Raw genomic sequence first — 21149 nt, forward strand, 5'->3', positions numbered from 1 at the left:
ATCTTTAGATATCTTACAACAGCATCATTTATTGTATATCGGCCAGTTCAAGTTCCCAGTAACATACAGAATATTCTTTCTCACGCGATGTTTTCATTTGAATTACAAGATAGCCGAGAAACACCTGACACATTTTAAACTATTGTAAGACGTTCAGGACTGTTAATATTGATGATTTTTCTTTCTCTCAGGTTGCAAAGGGTTCTTGTGTAATATTGGTTATGGCACCTGGTCAGTTGGAGTCATCGAATTAAGTTGATGAGTCAACGGTTGGCAGCCCACATTGGATTGTGTTAGAACTGGCGTCCAACCATGGCTATAAGACATCGTGTGATTTTTAATTGGCATTTTCTTGGACGAAAAAACCAGAGCTTCCTCGAAGAAAACCATGTAACTTCTAACTTACTACCGCACATTAAAAAAAATTCCACAATGCCTCCATCTAGACGGGTTTCCAACCCAGGCCTTTTCCATACACAGAAATCAGAGCTCAAGAAAGTAAATTAAACAAATCCCCCATGGGTAGCTGCACTGCTCTAATAGTATAGATGAGGATTGGGAAACTTGTTGACACAGAAGCCAGAAGTAAATAAAGTAAAGATGAAAAGGCTTATTGTGTGGATGTGTTTAAGTATTTATTTTTAAAGGCTGTTTGAAGTGCATATTGTTTTAGTAGCATGGACTGCTTGGGGATAAGTTTCTTTGGCAAGTTTTTTTCTGGCTTGCCAGGAGAAATGTGAAGAAAGCAAATTGTAATAGTTTAGTAGAAAGATGTCGAAGCTGTTGCCATACTACTGTGGATGGGTTGAAAGGTTGAGAATCCAGATAAATAAATAAACAATTGATTTTTTTTTAAAGTCTGCTCCACTAATAGCGCTGACTGGATGAGAGGTGGATTGAAAACAACCTTCTAAAATCTAATATTCTTCATTTTGATCACTTATTTCAAGTTGAACAGGCTTCTTTTTACTTCTCAATCCAACCCTAGTTCTAATACACTATTAGCTTTAAGAAGAGACAGTAGTTCAGAGAGTATCAATGTGCCAGAGCAAAATAATTCACACATGATGATTCACTTGTGTCCCCAAAGTATAAACAAAAAAGTGTTCATTTGTTCGCAAAACAAATGAACAGGTCAACAACGATTCCATTTCAACTTCAGCATTCTTCAGATCCCCGAAACAGCGTTCCACATACGTTTTCTGGAAACTGCAAAGATTCTTCCACTGTGGATAAGTTCTTGTTTCCCATCCTTAAAACTTGGGTCTGCGTTAAGGCCGAGTGAGCTAAGTGATCTCTTTGGGCAGTGATGTGTTAGGGACCAAGTTTCCGTTAGTGGCCACAGTTCTGACCCAGCTTAAAAAAAACTATCTACCGTGCTATTTTAAGGAATCACCATAAAAGAAATCGAACTGATGTGCTATAACATGCAATACGAGGGGTGATCAAAAAAGTTCTGTTTTTTTTTTTTTTTTTTTTTTATTCGCCCATAAGTTCACCAGAATAGTCACTTGGGGCTAGATCTGGAATTGTTCAAATCCACATTCATAAATTTTAGGCAGTGTACAACCTAGGCTTTGTACATTGGCGCATTTTCATGGAGAATGCATAACCCGACGATTCATTTCATCCTCTTTTTGATTCATTCCACTTTTAACTTTAGCATAAGACCGACATCAATAACAATCTTTGTGTTCGAGAAAACTGAGAGCAACACTTTTCCAGCTGATGGTTGGATTCGAAACCTTTTCAGGGTTGGAAATCCCTTGTGCTTCCATTACACGCTTTCTAATTTTGATTCGGATCATAACAATGTAGCCAAGTTCCATGACCAGCGATCAACGGGATAAAAATCTATTTGGATTTGCAAGAATTAAAATTTTATGTTCTTTTTTCGATGGCTCCACCCTCTGATGTTTGTCTTGAATGGAAAGCATTTATTACTCTGTATTTATGTTATTAAAATAGACTGAAAAATGAGGTTCACCCATCGCGGTATACTTTGTTACTAGAAAGTGGGGCCACCTGGAAAATGTAACCACTTTGTTTAACTAACACCAAGCCCCGATTTTATCTTATTTATTAATGTTTCCTCTGGATTCGTTTCTTTTATTATTTTTAATCTTCTAAGAGAAAAATTATATTCTTTTAAGAAAGATAAGGTTTATCTTAACGTATTCTTTAATTTGCGCAGTAATATTATTAAAATGCGTCGAGTGATAACAGTCAGCATACATCTGAAATACTTTTTTCCCCTCCTGTGGAGTAATAACCTTATAAGGTCACCATCTTCAGACCGTAAACTGCGCTACCTAATTACCAGGTAATTGCCGGATAATTATAGAAGGCAGGTGGAAATATCGAAGAGATCGCTCGGACACTTCAACACTTCCCAAAGAGTAGTAAATAATATTTAAAATCTATCTCTCGAGCGGAACACAGCTGTAACCGAGAGTTAATGATGCAGAACATTCTACTTCCCAAGTAGAAATCGAAAATTACTAATTCTCATTTTATATTTCCCGAGGTAAGGACCAGTGCAATTTTAAGTTTGCATCCCTAGAAATATTATTCAAATTCTGATCATGTTTTTTGATTAATTAGTTTTTTACAACAAACCACAAAAGAATAGTTTGGAGGAACACAAAATTCCCAAATTCCAAATTTTTAACAGAACTAAGACGCACACATTTTGCTCTTATTCAGCGGTCTCTTCGATCCTCTAGAATAGTATCTGGTGAAGCCTTTCGTCCTCCTCTACCACTACCACTCTCTCTGCTTTCCATCCAAAAGGGTTATGTTTGTGTCATTTTGTCTGTAACAAAATTACATGTATAGATGCGAGTTACAAGACATTGATAATTTCGAAAAGTAAACCCGAGAAAATACACTCCGGTGAATTCCATAAATTCTTTTCGTCTGATGATGAAGATCAACAAATTCTTGGGTATTGAGAAGTGAGAAACATGTCTGTTTGTGTAAAATAATAAATATAAATGGTATTAGTTCTTATCTTTAATTCAAACTTAGAATTTTACCCTTTGCATAGAAATAGATTCTAAAATTTGAGAAGTTTTAGGGCCTCAAAGGTTAACTTATATGCAGAAATATACGGTAAATTAAATGGACATTCATCGGATAAATGTTGCAAAAGATACGTCAATTTTGCTTGTCTGTTTTTCTTTACTCTACTTCAGAGAGAAAAAGCAGGAACATTAAATTTCACGCGCAAAAACACTACTGGTCTGGCGAAAAGAAATATAGATGTCGCTGGCAGTCTACACTGTCAGTGAAAGCATCAAACAGTCAGTCATTCTTCAGGGTTGTAAACAAGTCTCCATCCAGAGAGTTAATTACAGAAAATTAACTGGAGTGTTGTTTGGAATGTCCGGTTTCAACCCAGACGAAACTAAACAAGCGAAATGGAGAGGGAAGAAGTACTTAATGATCCACAGGACAATTAATTTATATTTAGTGGCATTACATCCGAATCTTAATGCTCTTTTCTATTCAACAGCCTACTCGGCAAGCAGTTGGTCTATGCACGTCCTTTCACAAACAATCCTCTGCGCCGTATTTACTAGGGAGAGGCAGATGTTATCAAAACGTGTCGTGAGAGACAGAGAGAGGCTGTTTCCGTTGTCTGCAACAAGCGGGATTATGAACCAAATCAGACAACTAATTCAAAACATTTCGGCTGTTAAAAGGGTCAACTCATCTAGATTACATTATACTCCATTTTGTTCACAGAATAAAGTGAGGGTAAAAAAAAAACCCTTTCTTAATTATTTCAAACTGAAACATTGCTGGTTGGTTGGTTTTCGAGTTTTTGGGAGAGAGAAACCGTGTGACACTTGCCCGAGACTGATTAACTCGGCCACGATGTAAAATTAGGTTGCAACAATTCCTCCTCCTGGCGAATCCGAATCTAGACCTATTTTAACAAGGTGTGGGGAAAAAAAAGATCATAATTAATGCGTTCGAGGATTAATTGAAAACCGAAACTATCAACTTACTCTTCAGCTGCCCCTTCTGCAACTGTATGACTACTGAAGTCGAACATACAGTTCGAAAAGCAATCAACAAACTCATAAGGAATTTTAATCTTGGAAACTGAATACATCCAGTAAAAGAATATACTAAGGCTGGATCTATGTAGATATCGTTGCATTTGCTTTCTGTTCCTAAATTAAATGAATGCTGAATAAGATGCCAAAAATTAAATAAATAAAAGCACCTCCTGACTATGTCGTTTGCACAAAAAAGTTAGGATTTCCAATCTTATAATGAGAGAAACTCACAGAAGCTTTCTCAATCGAGTTCGCATCGGTTGGTCACAGATGGTAGTACACTGTTTTTCTGGTCCTCTCCTTGATTCTGCAAACAGGCATAACAAACATACACGTGCGCGCGCCACATGGCCCAGGTTCAGGAGAGGATTTAAATACGATGAACCTTAAGCCAAAGGACGTGAAGTTCCAAAATGATTATACATTTTTATACTCAAAGAAACTGGGAATGAAATGGCTCATGCCTAAATCTGGCCTGGGCTAGATTACTTTAGGTAGCATCCAAAATAACCTCAGACTATATAACAGCGATGTATCCTTCCGAAGAACTTCATGTTCATATAGGGGCTTCGAATTAGATTATTCGAACTAAAAGAATGAGTAGAAGAACAAATGAATAGTTGACCACTGGTCAAACATCGAAAATCCTGGGAACCACTCAGTCACTTATTGAATAACAATCACGTGTAATAACACTGTAAACTTAGTCTGTTGTTCTTATTAGATTTTAAGAGCATTAGCAACTAAGGCCATATTGCTCTGTAAATTGTGTGTTCTGAGGTCGATTTTCTGTTTACTGACCCCGAGTTTCCGGGAGAAAAAACCATGCTACCCTCGCCTGAGACTAAGTCAGCCACGTTGTGAAAAATGTCCCCATAATTTCTCACGTCATCGACACTACTAGAATTCAAATTTTTTCCACCTGGTGTGGGGAATTCTACTAAATTGTGCTGTCCACGAGGGCAACATGATTTGTGCTACAAATAACAGGTCAAGATCGATGTCTAAGATACTGGGTAGGAGTCATTATCTTAGACACTGATCTCCCATTTATTTATTTCTATTTTTTTTGCTTTAAGCTATTTACCAAACACACTATATTAACATCTTCTGGCCTTATTTTCCTTGGCGTCAATCCAAAACAAAAGTATCTCCCAACTATAAAAATAACTCTGGATTGATTTACAAACCATTAAAACGATTATTGAGAGAGAAAGACGTATTGTCTTACTGTAATAAAATTCTGGAAAATCGAAATAAGAAACACCTAAAACTTGAGCTGGGGATGATGCCCACCAATAAGAGAACCAAGAATCCTCTTAAGAATAAGAAAATTCTGAAGACAACTTCCAGTTAGATAGAAATCGTCCTCTTAGGGGGATAACGCAAAGAAGGTGACAGACCATTGACGCGTTGCTGAAAGATATTCAGCAGTCGATGTAATTGGAATCCAGGTGTTCCTAACAAACATTTTACAATCAAAATAATCATTAAGGTATGAATAAACACGGTGTTAAACAGGAAACGGTAGCGTGGTTCGCTCCCCGCAACATTTACCCATTGAGGAAACAGTGAAATCCCTCGCACAGAATATGGAGGTTCAACGCATAATTATTCAACTTTTTGTTTTTAATTTCACGCAAACGTGAGCACGTTCTAAACACGAGAATATAGTTCCCCTTGTTCGATGGAATTGACATCAGGGAATGACTCGAAATGCTCCGAATTAAACACGACACTTATCAAAACCCTCAACATCTGACACTACCATTCGAAATAAGGGACGAACACATACTCCCTACTTCCCTTCGCAGGTGGTTTCAGGCCGCCCAGCTTCTCATGAATATCATGCCGATAAGGTTGACAGGAATGCCTAATTGGTCTGTAATTGCTCTTGTACATGTCTGGAAGGAAGGACCGATAACATCTGTCTAAACTCCTGCACCTTCGAATATAGGAGTATACTTTTCCTGGCAGTTCCACACACATCGCATTCACAATCTTTCACCTACTCAAGATTTGCTCAAAAGAAAAAAAAAAAAATGCTCAACCTCCACCGCCTTATCACAGTTTACAAAATGTTTATTTAGACTTTTTTTATTGCTTTAGATTTTTAAAATATCCTTCAAAGACGCTCAGAATGGAAAGCAGAGGCGATTTTTTATTCTTCAATCATTCTTCAGCCCGTTGCCTTGGAAACCAATATAGAGTGGTTTCTATGGCAATTTAGTGGAGGCAACTAAGGGCCATAAGGTGTCAGTACCCCCTGTTTGTAAACGTCACGCATTCTACAGTGTTTCCTATTTTCCGGGATGAAAAACCGCCCAACTCGGCCACAGCGTCAAAAATGCTCATAAAATTTCCCCTTAACTCGAATAAAGCTAAAGACTGTTTTCCCATCTCGAAGGGGTAGGAATTTCAGGCGATCATCACCACTCTAGATATGTAAATGTCATTTTTTTTTCTTCTCGCAATAAGTAATTAAGCGAAATGAGCGTAACTGCTCTTCTTAATAGCTAACCAATTAAAAACGCGCATATTTATGCAGGTTGCAATCATAATCTGAGATCACTTATAACCCGTGCAATTGTGAGTCATTCTAAATTACGGTTCAAGTATAAAACACTTTTTGAATATACGGTGGTATTACTAATAGACTTTGCAGCTGTGGATGAGACACGCGAATAACCGATGTTGCCGGTTGTGCACGGCAAAATTCTCTTTGTTTCATGGCGTCAGCAATTAACATCATTGGACTATTGTCAGAAACGCATCAGAACAGAGTCAGAGGTCATTAATGACGAAATTGCACGTTATTCTCCGAGGGACTAGATGTTCAGGGAAAACAGGTTTTCTAGTACAGAGCCTTGTTGAATGTAATATCAACAGAAATCAAACCCCCACTAATAAGCTACTACGGCACACAAGTGTTGCCGGTCACGTACTCCCAGGGGGATTGCGTAATTGTCTCTGGAGAGGGAGAGGTGTCATGTCGGAGAGTGCTATTACTTACAGAAGTATAGGGCAAAGATGAGCTATGAAGAAAACTGGACTCTTCTATCATTCTTGTTTTTCCAATGAGGTCTTTGAACATTTTGCCGGTTTCGCTATCATCGCTGTCCAAGCAAAATGACTGGCTGGGATTTAACCACCGAAGAATCGGCTCCAGTTCACGATGCAGAGATTTGTAAATCTCCAAGGAAGCATCCTTTCTCTTCCATAGTTTTAATTTGTTGATTTATTTACATTCTGCCGAATTAGCACCCTCTACGTTTCTTTCCCATATTCACGTGACAGTGTAGTTATTTAAGAGAGAAGGCCCACTGTAAAATCTGGGAGATATCTGATATTTTGTATTTTCACCTTCCTGATGAAGTCCTAAGAACGATTATTACCCACTTCGCCAATGATTACATTTTATTACCTTCTCTCTATCAATATCTTAAAAAAAGTGTCACTATTTCTTGGCAATAAACAGTGACTTAAGAGAACTGCGATGTTTCATTTCATTAGGAAGATTTCAAGACACCAAAAGAAAGATTCGGCCGAAATACATTCATTAAAACAAATTGCAAAGCAATCCGTGCTGTCACATGTGATCCGTAGAATAATCAGAACCGTTATTTACTACCAAACATATTTAGCTCACCAAACTGAAAGCGCACAGATGAAAGAACGCCCCCCTAGCTTGTAGAAAACGTTTCTAAAGCAAGCCAGGAACATGCCATTTCCTCTGATGGATGGAATATTACTGAACCCATCTCTATGCACGGAAAGTTGATACCTCAGTGGACTTTGGGAAGCATTCCACCACCGCACTATTAGGCTTCGCTTCTATCGCGAGCCGTACAATTTCCATGGAGATTTCTTTTCGTGTGGGTAGCGGCGAGATGTGAACGCCGATGTAGTTCCTTCATGCAAACAGCAAGAATTCGGCTAATCTACGTTTCCTGCTTGTTATGTTGAATGGCCTGCCTATGCGATTGGGTCGAAATGGCGCGGGTCAGTTCCTCGTGTTTGTGGTGGTTTGTCGCCATTTTTCTTCATTCTTTGTCAGTTGAGCGGCGTGCACGCTCTCACGAAGGTACGTAAACTGTGCATAACCAGCTGTCTTGGAGTCGTACGCGCAAAATGTTGTGTGTCAACACAGACTGGCATTACTGCACAGTTTAGTAGATTTATGGCGTCGTGAAGTAAATCATGAGCCCGATTAACACCCCCAGTGACAGCTAGGGTCATGCCGGGTCACAAATTCGCGCTGTAATTTTATTTTAACGCGGCTGTGTCGGATACATTAACGGAGAGAGGGAGGAAAGGCGAAATATCCCAGTTGGCATATTTTATCTCTCACTGGTTCAGTGTTTACCATCGTGGCCTGGCGAGAAGGCATCTTAATTGACAACATTTCATAATTACTCCTGTGGTGATGCCAGGATTCAGTTTGTCAGTACACGGCGGGACACTTGAAAAGGGCACTAATGTGGCCTTGAAAAAGTTCCGGCAATGAAAGAGTTCATGGGTTGAAGGAAGTTGTGTTTTATGGGTACTTGAAATATCCTGGACTCTGAACGAGGTAGTTCAAAGTCACGAACTCTCGAAGCAAACATAGGGCTAGCATAAATGGAAAATTCAACATTTAGTCCCATTTCCTTTGGGATATTCTGAAACGGTATATTCTGTATCACGTGGTTTTCTACTGTAACAGAGCCGCCTACGAATAGTTCAGGAGACGGTGTATGAGTTCTGCTCAGACGGACATTAGTTGCGTGTTTCTGTTCGCACCAACATCTGCAACCCCGAACTACCCCATTCAGTACATCTCTGGACCGAAGAGATCCAGTACTGCGCGACACTATAAATTCTCCCCCCATCCAGATTGCCAACAGCCCTCCCCACACAGTCAGGCTAAACCCGCCGTTAGTTCCTCCCCTTGCGATGGGGGTTTTGGCCGTATGGTAGCTTTGTTCATTACGAGTCTGTTACTGGCTAGCGATTTGCTAATGAGCATGAGAATTACCCCGTAAGAACAGGTATTCAGCAGTTTCTTCTCCGACTGAATTGTCCATCTACTCTTTGTTTATTAATGTTGAAAAAATCCAGAATTTTCCATTCTCCGCCCCTTTGTAAATTTAATATGAGTGACGCGCACGTTTCGTGATTTACATTTGAAACTGGCAGATATCTTGTTATTCGGTTTTCCCCTCGCAGATCTGCCTACCACTTCTGAATACCAAGTAGAAATATTTCATGGAGCGTATAAGTTAACTGTAAAAGCCTTAAATCCGGTAAATCCCAAGATTGACCAATTTGCTTTGGTAAAGACCAAAATACCAAAAATAAAAAAGTTCCACATCAATGGTTTATTCATGTTTTTGATTTATATTCGCAGAGTCAAATATACAGTACTTCTGCCATAAAGGAAAAGAAATCGAAAATGCAATTATCACGGGTTTTTACCAATGCCATCGCATTTAGCACTCACGGGCTTGAATCCCGGTCACTCAATTCGCTGGTACGTATGCACCTTCGCGCTGACCTCTCAACTATGACGTCTCACTAAAAACACCAATGTTTCCGCCACCCCTGGATCGAACCGGGGACCTTGTTCGTGTGAAGTGCGCGTGATAAGAACTACACCACGCAAACTTTTTTTAAAATGTGAAACGCTTAATGATTTTACGTACCATGCTTGTGCAGGGGCCATGCTAATCTTCTCTGTATCCTTCCATTTTTAGCATATATATATTGCAGAAGCAAGATAATGGATTTTCCAGATTGGGAAAACATTTTTCAGTAAATATCGAGATAATTAAATGAATATATCGTCGCAATCAGCTGTTGTGTCAATTTGATAAATACTCTTTGGATGTACTCGTTTCATTGAGAACTGTATATAGTCCGTTTAGTATATGGAATGATTGCTCAATCATCTCAAGAAGAACGAGATGCAAAATGGTAAAAAATAAAAAAGTTTAGTTTAAAATAAAACAGAATAAAAGTATTTTCCTAAGAAAGAATAAATCATTAACCAACAGTCCAATAGAGCACAAAGGTACATGTCCCTTTGGACCGGCAGATTTATTTCGAAATTTAACTATTACAAATAAACAATATTTCTGTTTTGAGAATTATCAGTAGTAACATCATCCTTGCAGCTGTTTCAATCTCAGTGTGGTTCGTAGGGTACACAGTCACTAAATCAGGGCAAACTTGACAAAAACAGCTGTGACACAGAACCTGTGGATTTACAGATGGCCGTAGAAGTATTAGCTTCAGAATAAAAGAACTTCGAAAACGGCAAAAGTATGGAAGAAACATTACAATTTACTAGAAATCCCTCTCAACAGAAGTAGTTTTATTTCCAGTTGTGTAATATCGGAATAAACAGAATAATGGCCGACACAAATAAGAAAACCATTGGTATTAAAGATCAATACCATTATGGTTGTTGTTGTTGGTTTTTAGAAGCATTAATGACTTAGACGATATTATTCTTGTGTGTGTGTGTTTAGGAGTCGATTTCACATTTTGCAGGCTGGAAACCCTCGTCTCCACCTCAGATCGGCTAACTACAGCCTCAATTGAAGAGGACTTTAGAAATTCCTTCAGCCATAGACGAGAATCCAACCTAGACCTCTCTAAGCATACTGTTATGGAAAGAGTCTTTTGCTTTTATATTTTAATACCAAATTCAGTTCAACCCTGGCAGATAAAACTAGTATTTTGGTTTCGCTAGGATGGCCAAATTCTAATTTCACTATTTTGTTAACCATTTTGGTAGGCCAGCTCTCAATAGCTTGTAACCTTAAGGCACGAGATCAGAGGTAGTGCTTAGTTTTTGTATGTGGTATTTGAAAGTCCACTGACTCAGCTCAGCTCATCCTGCTTTTATTTATTTATTTTTTTCTAGCATTTTTGTTTGACGTAGTCCCATCGAAAAAAAAAGTTGGTTTTTTGTTGTTTGAGGAGCAACGGAAACTTTTGCCATATTGCACATAACTGTTGGTAGTACGAGGGCAGACATTTCTTGATCATGAATTGTGCTATAAGCAGCTGAAGTATTGCGGTAAATACAAGGTGTTTCTGAAAAGGGGGATTTCTCAATGTATACCAAGGCTATTCATATGGCAAATTACTCAGCTGAATAGCTAATATATTCGTCTGGGAGTGATTGAGAAACAGTAGCAATTGGGAAGACTACTGCAGCACCTACCCGAGTATCTGTTTTCGGGCCATTGTGTATATTTGGGAATAGTGAGAAAAAATGTGATAAATATACTGAACGAACCTGTTTCATGCTAAAGTTTTCCAGGGTATTTTTCCCCAATGTCGAAAATAAATATCGCAATTTGGTATAAACGTTTATCAAGGCGGATTTGCAATAGTATTACTTTGAAAAACATTATCAAAGTTTAAACTCTAATTTGGGTATAGTTCTTGCAGTCTAATGCCAACTGGTTTATTTGTGGTAGCTTTGTTTCTGTATAAATCTTCCCATTGAGTTAAGTTTTCTGTCAAAAATAAGACCATTTGTCGTGTATTCTATATCCATTGTTTTTAGCCCACAGTTCTGTTTTATTTATTGTACCTACCTTTCAATCAAATGCATGTTTTGTGAATGGCATGAGATGGTAAGGTCGTTCGCATAGAGGTACTTTTCGACTATGTTCGGTACAGTATGTCCTTTGTTTTGGAATTATCTGAATCAAAATACAGTACAGCTGAGAATCAAGCCTTGAAGGACTTCTTGGACTTGGATTTGTGATAAGAGGACATTGATATCTCCCCTGCAAGGCTCGATGACTGCGAAAGTTTTGAATTAAAACTGGTAGGTCCCCCGCAGACCAGACTTATGAAGATCTTGGGGTATGCCATCCATGTTGTTGAAATGCCATTTCTAGGTTTAGGCAAATCATAATTAGGTGTTCGTTCCGAAGGAAAACATTCGAAAATCGCTTCCAATGATGACTTATTTTTTGCGGAAGCTTAATTTATTTATTCTCAGTAAGCCCCGTGTTTCCAGGATCCACGCCAGTCTGTTATTGACCACTTTTTTGCCTATGCAGCTCGTATGGACTAGTGGACGATAATGTGCGATCCTTACACTAAAAGGAAAGTATTATGGAATGTAATAATTGCCTTTAATGTAATTATTGTCTGACGACTTAAATCAGATCCTGTGATCTAAGTCGTTGAAGCAGCAGCATTTTCAAAGCATTTCTGGATTATAAATGCAGAAAGGCTGCTAATCTTTTTTATTCAGTGAATGTAGAATAAGAAGGTGTGACCAGTTGTCTTGGTCCGTATCTTACTGCAGCCGTTTTGCAACAGAAGGGTTCTGATCATCCTGTTGTCTTCTCAGATAAGATGGATCCTTGGAACCATGACCTGGAGCATTGATATAATTCATATTTGCTCCTTTTGACCCTTGGCGAGTGGAGTTTTCTGCCAAAGTTCCCGGCCACGCCACGTGGGATAGGAGCAGTGCCATTAGGGTGACCAAGCCGCTATTAGATTAATGAAGTTATTAAATTTAGAAAAATAAAAAGAAATGAATTTCTTTTCCCTGCCTTCACTGACTACCTGTAAGATAAAAAATGTATCCAAAAGAAAGTAAAAGTCACTAAATATATGGTAATATGTATACAATGGAAAACTGTACAAGATTGCCATGTATCGCTCGGCGCCTGGGGCCGAATAATTTGGTAAACTGATTAGATCTGTTCACTGCCCAACCAGTGCTACGCAATTATTCATCCAGATGGTAAAACCCGTCTTCTACTTCATCATTCTATATTCAACTCCTACTCCAATGAGTAGGCATCCCACCTTGTGGGAAAAAAGTAAATCGTTGCGTTATTCTAGTTAGGAAGACTTTGATCTCGAAAAGTGCATCTAGATACACCGCACCACTAATGATTTTATAACTTATTAAAAAGGTTTCATGACACTAGATTTTGGTGGCATACAAACAAATCCAATAATGAAGAATTATATGAAAGCTTAAACTTGGGAGTTACCAAATCGTCTAACTACACTGACAGACAGAAGTTATGATCCAACCAAGTTTCACACTTACTTTTGTAAACCGAACTGAAACTATATACATAAATGGAATAGCCGGCTGATGCAAGTGAGCACATCATTATGATATGTAGCTATCAGTGGTTTTAGATAAAATCGTCTTTATCTAAAACCACTTGATATTGGCAGTGCTCGACGGACTTTGTTTATGCACAGACATCAGACGTGTGTCCGGATAGCGTTTCATCTTCCAATGACATCAAATTTAAGAATGGACTGAAGGATGGAAACGCGCAGAGGTAGCAGAGTCCCGAATCCAGGTGTGATATCCCAATTTGGAAACAGTTCTAGAGAAGTAACTCGAAGAGGCACATAACGTCGATCAAGATCACAAAAATACCAGATAAACAACTGGAAAAGGTACCTGGTGTGGGGGAGAGGAGTATGTGGTCTGATAATCTGGCAAGGCATAATGTACAATTCATGTTCAGAGCGCCATATCTTTGAGAGTGAATCTCTGAAGAAACCCTTAACCCCCACGTCACCTTTTGTACAGATGTAATAGGTCTCCAGTTCTATCTAAAAGCGAGGATATTTCCCAAACAGAGAAGCTACCAAAGTCTGAAGATCTGAATTTCATTCAGTATGAATGGAATGCTCTGTGGAGAAAACTTCCGAGTGTTCAACTCCATCCACCTGAATCTGGTATAACTTCGAACTGCTCTTTACTTCTGAAAGAGAGAGTCTGAGCATCACCAAGACTTGGTTTTCTCAAAAAATGAAAATATAGAGAAATACGAAAGAGATTCCTTTAAGTTTTCCAATCAATAGGGAATCAAGAAAAAAAAAGCAAAGGTGAGGAATGGAAGAATGCAAGCTGTCTGTAAAGAAAATACGATCAAGCTTACAAACTTATAAGAATAATTTACAAGAAAGGAATAGCACAAAATCATAGAACGGTAACATACTCGTGGAAGACCTTGATATTGGGAGTATATGAAGTATAACAACCGGAGGAGAGTGTCCCAGAACAAGGAAGGGACGATTGAAAAAGTTGACCATCCTGTGATCAGAATTTGACAAATACTTAAATGAACTAAAGAACGGTAAAGCACCAGAATGGAAGTATATTCCCTTGGAGCTCTTTAAAAACCCTGGGAGAAGTAGCCAAATTACACACATTTAAGATATTAAATGATATTTATGAAATTAGCAATAATAATACCGGATGACTGTGAGAAAAATTTAATTCCAAAAAAGAACCTCTGATAGAAGAGAACTTTTCTGAAATCCGACGGGATTCGAACCTAGACCTCCCCAAATTAGTGAAAATACTACTATAGTTACGGAGGACTTTTGTAACTCTTTATACTAATTCGATTCAAGTGTCTTATAGTAGTACAGTTCATGTGAATACACGCACACTACCCGACCCAAATTCGGACACATGACGTTTGGGGGGGGGGGAATTTAACGAATCAATAATGTGTAGTCCAACCTTTTCCCTCCAATGACAACGTTCCTCCTTCAGTGCAACCGCTAGTTCCATCCCAAGAGGAGTGTTATTGGCAGCGTCTCGATCCGTTGTTTTAAGTTCATCCCAAAGGTACTGGATCGGATGCAGACAACTTGGACTTCGCTTTCTTCGAACCAGAAGCTACATTGCTGGTTGTCTGAGATGGAGCATTGTTATGCTGGAACATGGAGAGCCCATTTTTACAGAACTGCAGATAGTGTGGGTCCAAATATGTGTCCAATTTTTCTTTGCGAGACTACGCATTCATGGTTTTTGGCATTGCAACCAAAGCTCAGAGTCTGAACAACGAGACATAGCCCAACACAGAGTGATTCCTTCTCCTCCGACATTCATTTCGGGCACAGACATTACAGCAGATGATGTCCACCTCACCACATACATTGGAATGTTTGTAATAACACGACCGGTCAATATCTGGATCACCAACATTACACTTTACCAAGGGCTTTCCTCGATTTTCCTTTCGCAACAATCTTCTAGGATTCGCGATTCCTCTTAGTCTTTTTTTTCTTCTTCTACTTGTCTGTTTGAGCATATGGACATCACTTTCGTTCTTTAGATCTCTTCATTACATCAGCTAAGATTGAAGTCACGAGGTTCAAACAAGTGGTTGTCGCACCCTCAGAGAAACTGCTGATGCGTCTGCTAATTCTGTGAACACCTTGTGGTTGTTTGTGACGTCTCCTGTTTACTGCACACTTTTAAAACCTGTTACTGTTTTGCACACATCTTGTTTGCACTGTTCCCTAGATTAATAGGGATTTATAAACACTGCTGGTTGGGTAGCGTACATTGTACGTGGTTTATATACATCTCTGGGAATAGTAAACGTTTGTTAAGCATGCTTAATGATCGTAAATCAGGATATTATATCGTACCATATATAGTACACGCTTCTCCCATCTATGGATCAGTTGTTTAATGCTTTGATCATATAAATGCAAATTAAATTATGCGAATTAAAACAGTAAAGCGTGAAAAACAAAATGGCGGACCTTTAGGCATCAAAAAACTAAATCTCATTAAACCTTATTGTCCTCTTTTCAATAGAATCAAGGAGCGTGCGAGAACTTTCGAGGAACCATTCCAGATGTGGGAACAATATTCCGTGGTAGGGCAGATTTGAGATTTTGCACATAGTGAGTAGTGTAGAAGAAAAGGGATTTCTATTTTTTAATGCAGAAGAAGTAATATTTGCGATGTGCTTGTGCCACGAGACAGTAGTTAGATAATTCTTAATAAAGACATGTAATCGTATCTAGAAATCTGAGTGTCATCGGAAATGCTCACGAGTAGTAAACTCTTTTTTCGGGAAATAAGACAGGACTGAGCTTTAGAAGGATTGGAATTAACTAAGTTATCTTTGTCCCATTGGAGATTTACCTGGTCGTTGGCATTTTGAGAACTGTCGGTGGATATTCGAGAAGTTGATGTGTGTGCAGGGCAAGGTTTCGGAAACTGGAAGGTGGAACACGATATGTTATCATCCGCAAAACTATGGATTTCCAGTCAGTGGAGAAAGGATATTGGTGGCATTAAAAATTCGTATCTTAAGAGAAGTCCATTGGTGGTGAACTACTGGGGAAGTTCATTATAACTGCTTTATATTTTCATCGGAAAGCAGGGTAACAGTCTAGTTAGCATTACACATAAAGTTCTGAGACTGCAAAAAACTCTTATCCATATGATGGAGGTCTATTCTTCTGTACTTTTACAATATTCTTGGCTTTGCCAGATTTTAAGGGACTGACACCCGTTCTCTAGCGACAGGAGAGTTTTAAGTGACGATTGTTTTCACTGCCATATAGATTTTTTAGCGCTGAGAATCCAATCTAAAAAGATAAAACGACATTGGGGTCCTCCAATGTCGTTTTATCTTTTTAGATTGGATAATAACAGACTTAATAATAATTGAAATGGTAAGATTATTTTTTGACACACTGTATTTCCGCGAGTTACTTTAAGTAAATTTTGAACTTCTCGAATAAATACGTTAATGGTAGAGCTCGTCAATGCTGTTATGGGTTTCGTATCAGCAACTGAAAGTCCAGGAGATCAGATATTGTAATCAAACACACGTTTTAATTTAGATTAAGTGAGCTGAGAATTCTTCTCTGGTGCTGCAGTATATTTTTAAACATAATACATTATTTAGTTATTCTAGGAATGGACATGAACTCAGACAGCGTTAACGAGCTGAAGGATAAGAGTAAACGAAATGACAGATGTGTTCCTGGCAACCTAATTTCATTAAGTTGAAATTAGATTCAAATTTCATAGAAGAGAAAAATAAAGGATGTTTAATATTTTACTCGTTGAATATTTTATAAAGATGAAAACCAAGACTACTGCCATTATTATTTTCTTTTTTTTTTGTGTTCAAAGAACATCTCATACAACCTTGTCATGCGTACAGACCAGTCACACGTGGCAATTAAGTGGAGGCGGTGTTCATTTTTCGCTTTCACTTGGAATACTCTTTAAAAACAATTTTGCATTGTGCAACGGTGTTCAGATTACAGAACGTGGAAAATAAAGCGCATTTAACAAAAAAAGAACTCCTTAAAACTGTGTCCTATAATTGAAAATGAATTAAGAGTTTTTTGTAATGGATTTCAGATTAAAATGTCTTAAGGTACTTTTGCGCGAGATTTATAAACGTATAATATTCAAAACAGTAGCAAAACCATCAAAAAGACGAATACAATGGGATTCCATTTGGTACCGTTGTAATGACAACTAACACGAGACTGAATGGCTATGAGAGAGGAAGGATGGTCATTGGGAACAAAAGAACTTCACTAAAGTTCTCGTTTGAAGTATGTACATGGAAGACAAGGTTGCATTAAATGTCTTCGAGGGGTTTTTTAGGGGAATGGCTAAGATTGTCTTAGTCAACTGTAAGGTGTCATTTTTTTTATAAGAAAAGTTTCTTCGAAATGGAAGCCAGCTGGATAGGAACGGTAAAGATGGAACAGTTTAAAATAGGGATGAAAAAAAAAAATAGGTGGAATTTGACTGAATAGGGTAATGATTTCGAGTCAAGGAGATTCTAGATTAGAAAGGAAGCATAACAAGAGCTATCAGAGTTGGCTGACCTTTGCTTTTAAGACATCGGCATTTCAGGTATATTGCACCAATGCATTATACTTGGGGAATCCCCCTACTTCTTCAGCGTGAGAGTGGCTAGGTAATTAGCCCACACTAAAGAAGACTTTAAGAATTCTTCTTTTCTCCCACGGACAGGATTCAACAAAGATAAGCCGAATGGCAAGAAACTGAGGACGAATGTCGACCGTTCTTTCTGGGGTTGTCTGCACTATCTTTAGACCACTACTTGACTACCGCACTTACTCCAAAGCAAAAGGAGTTGATAGCTGCGATAGGACTGGACTTGGCTAAAGTCTCACACACACACACTCGGCTAATGTAGTCCATTCAACATGTCAGATTTGGAATGGCAGCTTCGTTAGGCATTGTAACATACTGAGGCGGCTTTGGCTATCATTGGTAGAAGAAACATCCACAGCCAGCTTCAAAAATGTTACAATATGGCCAATTTCCTTCGAAGTTGGAGTCATTATTGAAGAATACTACACCGATTTCGAAAGGAACACAAGGAAGATGGTCATCGAAATTGGTGTAGTTATGAAGAATTCTACGAATTATGTCCAAAATAAATTAAGATTTGCGAGAATAATTAAAGCTGATCTTAAGTTTGATTTCAGTTTTATATGAAAATTCAATATAAAACGAAAAATAAGGTTAGGAAAGAAAGAAAATAAAAAGGAACCGCTCTGGATGTTAAAAATATAAAAATTACAAAAAAAGAAGGCATGAAGGAACGTGATTTCTTGTGGCAGTTAAGTTTTATTTAGCTTTTCTATGTGAGGATCGTTACCTGTTGGATAAGATAAGTGTTACTTACTAAACATCTTCCATACACGCAAAATCACCTTCATCTATATTCCAAAATGAAATTCTGTGCTCCTACCTCTTTTATGAAAAGAACAAACATGTCCTGATAGAAAGTGACAACCTTTTTGATGTCATCAAACCTGATTATCCGTCTTAATCTACTACACGCATATGTAGGAGGTTGGATTATATTGACACGATGCTCAAGATATCTTATCTTTAGTCAACATGCGTTACATTATGACTGAAAGAATTAGTAAAAACTACATTAGTAAGTTGTTTTCACATATAACGAATTCCAAAATTAAGGTCACATTTATCCTGCTTACAGCTCCGTAAGCAAATTCACACATCCCCACTTCATTTTCTTTGTATACCACTTATTTTTCGATTAAAAAGTCACCGGGGTTATCTCTATCATTTTTGGGTTATTTGTCCTCTGGACCTTTTGTCATATGCGAGGTGAAAAGTTCAATATTAAAACCAGAGTTTGTATCTATTTTTCCCCTGTTTTAAAAAGGGATTCCTCAGTCATTTGTGGTAACAAATAAGAGATGCACGCATTGCTTTATGCACCACTGGAGAAACTTCCTTTTCTTGGATGATAATGCTCATCTACACAAGCTGGTGGCTCTGCAGTATGCCTGCAGGGCAAGGAATCTTCCGCTTGGAACTACACGACTGGCGCGGTGGCCATAATCGCTGTCCTTCCACAAACTGTGGAAAAGGTTTGCGAGTGGCATTTTTAAAAAGTTGTAGCGCGTGTATGTTTCTAACAAATTTTCCTATGTTGATACAAGTTACCTGTCAATCAACATTCAGTAGCTGTAAACTGCAAAATGACATCAAGCTTCAAAAGGATAATAATTTGCGTTGTTTGGAGGATGAAAAACAGCCAAGTAATTCATTGGACGAAAACGACATTATAGAACGATTTCAGCGTGCATATTTTGAATTCAAGGGGTAAAGTCCACGATCCATCCATCTGAAGAGGTAGATCTGTTAACATCCAGTCGGACGAGTAGATTCGATTGTGGATGACTGACAATTAATCGTATGCCATGGCGATGTAAATTGAACAGTTGTTAGAAAACAGGTTACACTATAAATACATAGAAATATTCACCATAAATTGCCAGTGGGAATTTAAAAACTTAATAGCCATCATTAGGAGTATGAAACTGAACACATCCACCACCAGATGGCTGTAATACGCTTCTATTTCGCGTTGGAACCTAACCATTACACGTATCCAATGTTAGATGTCAGTCACGTACAATTGTTATTACTGCCCAGATGTCAATTCATATTCAGAGAACAAATTCATCCCTAGGTTCAGGAGCATATTCTTAAAGCATTTGTTTGCGCAGGTAGTCAGAGAGGGCGCGCCACCTGCTCCTTCCCAAATACGTTTCGTGTTCTCTGTCAAAAGACTGCAAGATAAAGACTAAATTGTTCACTCGAAGCAACAAGAGTTTTTCGCTGTCCACCAGATGGCGGTACATTAGTGGTTTTCTTCTTCTTTTTTGTTTTTTTTAGAGAACGTACGTAGGTGAACCACCTATATCCTTCACTGGCAGAAAAGGAGACATCATTAATCTGTCGGTAGTGGAAAGGTAGGCACGTTCTTTTTGCGATAACGAAAATAATTATAGGTCAGTTAGACGAGGTCCTCTTCTGCAGCAGCACTTGTGTATTTTGACGTGCTCTGACAAAGTGCTCCTTATGATAATATATCGAGTAGCGGTCTTCATGACAAAACACCAACATATCGGTTAAAAAAGCTCTCCAGAAAGCTCGTTTACAGTAGATATGGAATCAGTGCCCGCTAAAGATGGTTTCAGTTGCGTCAGACACAAAACAGATTCAGTTACTTTCTATCAAGTCCAATCCTGCTGTTCCTTCGCCATAACAATAAAATAAACAACAAAAAAAAGCGCCTGAAAAGAAAACGAAAAATTGTTCCAACAGACTCCAGGCTTCTCACGGAACAGATAGGAGCACGCAATGCTTGCACGCGCTGCCAACACAGCTGGTTCATTTATCAATCTGCGTTATACTCCCGCGACCGTTATTCGTGCGTTAGCTACCAGGTTTCGACACTCGCTCTCCAGGTGGAGCGACTGTCGTTTAATTTCGAGATATAGAGTAATGCAGAAACAGCAGAGTACCAAAGAAACAAGTTTAGAGCTAATAAACAATAGAACTGGAGCAGTCTTGAAGAATTTTATGTCGTTTAATTCACGGTTCCCTTAATCAAGAGGGGGCTTTCAAACATCGGCAAGGAGGGGTAGATTTATAAACCACCAGGAGGAAAGAGTAGCTTTTAGTATTTGGATTTATCTCAAAACTGTATTGGACTGCTGGAAGAAAACACGAATCCGCAAGTTGAGATAGGGATTTCAACTGAATTGAACACAGCAGAAATACTAATGAAACCTCAGAAAACTTGTTCAATTTTCTTTATAAAAAGAGACTTGTGAACTGATGGTACCAAGAACAAATCAAATTCGAAACCATTGATTACTGGAAACTCAAGATTTGATGGAAATAAAATTAGCAATACGTGGCGCAAGTTCCTGAGCTGGACAACGTTGACG

The 21149-nt window shown here is 38.4% G+C and overlaps 1 protein-coding gene and 1 non-coding gene across 2 annotated transcripts in view; both read right to left on the reverse strand.

Annotated features, from left to right (window-relative positions):
* Positions 1 to 21149, reverse strand: part of LOC150076343 (homeobox protein unc-4 homolog) — a 160403-nt gene that overhangs the window by 95645 nt on the left and 43609 nt on the right. The window lies entirely within an intron of this gene.
* LOC150076344 (U6 spliceosomal RNA) lies at positions 9723 to 9830 on the reverse strand. Its single transcript, XR_016547865.1, has one exon. It is a non-coding gene; the product is annotated as a U6 spliceosomal RNA (small nuclear RNA).

The sequence above is a fragment of the Mastigoproctus giganteus genome, chromosome 13, assembly GCF_048544385.1.
Source record: "Mastigoproctus giganteus isolate SK-2022 chromosome 13, ASM4854438v1, whole genome shotgun sequence".
NCBI classification, from domain to species: Eukaryota; Metazoa; Arthropoda; class Arachnida; order Uropygi; family Thelyphonidae; genus Mastigoproctus; species Mastigoproctus giganteus.